We start from the raw sequence: 3,575 nt of genomic DNA, 5'->3' as shown, positions 1-3,575 counted from the left end.
CTGGAAGCTGCAACAACAACAACAAAAGTTTAATCTGATAGTGAACAGTCCTGTGATCCATGGGTGTTTGAGCAGAATATTATGCAGTCTCATATATCCAACCCTCCTGTGTCCAACTTCTTTCATACACTCGATATTCTTCACACTTTATGGAAGAGAGTTTATAGCTCAGGAACCACAGAATAATACAAGGCTGAGTTAAAAGTATAAGGCACATTTCAAAGATTTATTTATTTTTATGTAAGCTTTCAACACAGAGCAAACAGTAGATGGTGTATTAAAGATGATGCAGGCCAATTCCATATTGCACTAAAGCTAATACTTTTGTTTTCCTAGAGATATTCTAAGAAGCAGCTGCTTCTTTGCGTTCAGTGTTACAAATAGCTGAGAGATGTATTGAGATGCAGGGTTGCAGCAGAGTAAATGTCTTGGAGGGTCTGTTTGTGAATGAATCATCAATTGGAAGTCACTCCTTTCAGCGACTTGCTTTGTTTGTGTTAGTGTGCGTGAGAAATATCCCCGGTGGTATTAATATGGAAGGTACCTTCTCCTCGTCCTCCAGCTCTGCTCTTCTGCTGAGAATATACAAAGCAATAACCAGAGAAATTAAGGAAGATTCACAGCCTTTAAAAGTGCTTGTCTGAGTTTACTGCCCACCAGTACCGAAGGCCCTTCCAATTTACCAGAACAAGATACTTTATCTTCATGATGACAATTCAGTTACACCATTCAACCTTCTAAACACTGCATAGATCATGTCCTTATTATCTGCATTCCAGGAAGAATGTGATCATGTTGTCCAAGGTCAGGAGACACATCTCTAACAATTATTTCCTTTGGCCAGCAGTCACATTACTTAGCATCTAGCATTAGATTTTAGTGACATGGGACAACTGCAAGTCACTCCTGCATTGTTTTTAAAATAGTGGTGTGGAAAGGGTTGGAGGTGCATTACAATGCCCCAAGAAAGGCAGGACTCCTGACCTGGATGCTCCCAAATCCTGAGCAGTAAAAATGTAAAGGACCCCTGACAGTTAAGTCCAGTCGCGAAGGACTCTGGGATTGCGGCTCTCATCTCACTTTACTGGCCAAGGGAGCCGGCGTTTGTCCGCAGACAGTTTTTCCGGGTCATGTGGCCAGCATGACTAAGCCATTTCTGGTGAAACCAGAGAAGCGCATGGAGCCACTGTTTACCTTCCCGCCAGAGTGGTACCTATTTATCTACTTGCACTTTGACGTGCTTTCGAACTGCTAGGTTGGCAGGAGCAGGGACCAAGCAACGGGAGCTCACACCGTCATGGGGATTCAAACTGCTGACCTTCTGATCGACAACTGCTTTCATGCAGTATGTTGAATTTGTTGGGAATTTTTTTAATTGTACAAAGCCTACATAAAATAAAGATTGTAAGAAGAAACAAGGTGCAGAGTTAGGAAGAGAATGAAGTTTTTTGGTTTTGTTTGTGTTATGAGTTTGAGTTTTCTTCCTTTTTATTTCCTTGTTAGAATCATCATTGCCTTATTTACATGTTTTGGCATCTGCTTTATATGCTTTATGTGCAGTTTCCATCTCGGGCATCTCCAGGTAGGGCTGGGAACAAATCCTGCCTGAAACCCTGGAGATCTTTGGCCATTCATTGTAGACAGTGCTGAGCTTAGATGCATAAATAGCTTGGGAGCTTATCCACACTTACCTTTCCTCCACTCTTTCTAGGCATGGCCTATACTTAAAAGCCCCATTTCTGAGTGTCTGGCTTTTTTAGCATTCCCTATTTAAAAAACCACTCTTTAAAGCTCGATCAGAGCAAATGGCAAGCAGCAGAAAACCTGAATGGTCATTTCCTCCAATTGAGCTTTAAAAAGTGAGTTTTTGCAGGGAAATCTGGGGGCAAAAAATAAACCCACTTGGACACAGAGCTTTTAAGTGAGGACCTGTGACTGGAAAGAGCAGGACAAAAGAATAGTGTGGATAAGCCCTGACTCAATATAAAGCAGCTTCCTTTGTTCTTAATATGTTCAGCACTTACTCACACTATAAGAAGCATTGTCACCTAGCTGATACTGAGTGCTACAGGCAGTGATGAACCTACAGTTTGGGGGCTCTGTCATGGGGGCTCCTTCGCAACCAGCAACAAGCTCTGGGTAACCACAATTATCTTCTTCAATGGGGTTGTTTCACGACAGATCACCACACCTTTACAGCATCTGTGCTACTGACTCTCAGACGTTGGGCTTGTTGAAATATGTGCAACAAAAAAATAATCAATTTGAGTCATGTGACTCAAATCAGATCTACTGGACCCAATTTTTTAAAACAATGTTAACTAAAGTTGCATGTGAGGCCCTTTTGGGATAAGGGGCCCTGAAGCTTAAGTTTCATTCGTTTCATAGTAGATCCACCCCTGGCTATAGGAACTGAATATATTCCTCCAACACAGCTTGGTCCTGGGATTGTTTCTTTGTTTCATGTCACTTTCCAGCACCGGCTCTGCCATTAGGCAGAGTTAGGCAACCACTTCAGGCAGTGGTTGCTGCGATATGGAGGAGGCAGCAGCCATCCCTGATTGTTTCTCCTTGACCACTCTGACTGTTGGAGGTTTAAGACTGGGGTCTCTTCCAGCACTACCTGCAGCAACCAGGAATTGAAACTGGGAACTTCTGTTTATAAAACAGATTTCAGTCTCTGTGCTACAGGCCTTGCCCAACACAGGATCTTCAGTAAAGAAAGGCATGGCCCTGAGCATGAGGCTAACTTTCTATTATGGGAGCAAATGTGCAGCTTTGCTACCAATCAAGCAAATGTGGAAGAAATGAAGCAGGTCACAGAGGGACTTGATGGCACTTATTTGCTTTCTGACATTTTCCTTTTTCTTCAAATTTTAGCCATACATCATAGAACTCTACAGTTGGAAGGCACCCCAAGGGTCATGTAGTTCAACCCGGCAATGCTGGAATCTCAGCTAAAGCATCCATGACAGATGGCCATCCAACCTCTGCCTAAAAGCCTCCAAGGAAGGAGAATCTGCCATCTTCCAAAGGAGTCAGGGTTGAGGAAGAGGGAGAGTAAAGAAAGTACTTTGTATTCTGGTTTTATTAGTATAACAGATGCCATACCTTTAAGCTCTGTAATGACATGCACCTCTGCCTTTGCTGAAATGGCAAGAATATTTGCTCATTAACATGTGCTCAGCAATGCCTCTTTAAAAAATGAAAGAGAGGTTCTATGGAGCGTTTCATTCTTCTTTAATTAAAGAGGAATGTCACAGGGCAGTCCCTTTTTTTTTGCCAAAAGATCAATCCATAACGGGAAAGAGAATGGAGCTATGGTAAATAACCTTCTTTCAGACACCATCTAAATTACACAAACTATAAGTTGTGACAATCTATTGATCGTCTATTAACTATAGTGAAAACAGAAACAGAGAACAGACAAAGGGACACATCTGCCTAAACACCAGTACAATTCATGGGATATGTGGAACAGCACATTGGTGCTCATGCACAGTTTCCATAGTCATTCAGTGGTACATTTGCAGGAGAAGATGTTGCCCTGTAATCATGCTGTTTGTATTTAGGTG

General features: G+C 42.2%; 1 long non-coding RNA gene across 1 annotated transcript; it reads right to left on the bottom strand.

Moving 5' to 3' along the window:
- Positions 1 to 207: 207 nt before the first annotated feature.
- LOC310673762 lies at positions 208 to 3,272 on the bottom strand. The gene is made up of 2 exons (XR_014509215.1): positions 3,112 to 3,272; positions 208 to 575 (listed from the first exon to the last, which is right to left on the bottom strand). It is a non-coding gene; the product is annotated as an uncharacterized lncRNA (long non-coding RNA).
- Positions 3,273 to 3,575: the final 303 nt, after the last annotated feature.

Source organism: Podarcis tiliguerta (genome assembly GCF_965153285.1).
Source record: "Podarcis tiliguerta genome assembly, chromosome: 3".
Classification (NCBI taxonomy): Eukaryota; Metazoa; Chordata; class Lepidosauria; order Squamata; family Lacertidae; genus Podarcis; species Podarcis tiliguerta.
This window is presented reverse-complemented; position numbering and strand designations above follow the sequence as displayed.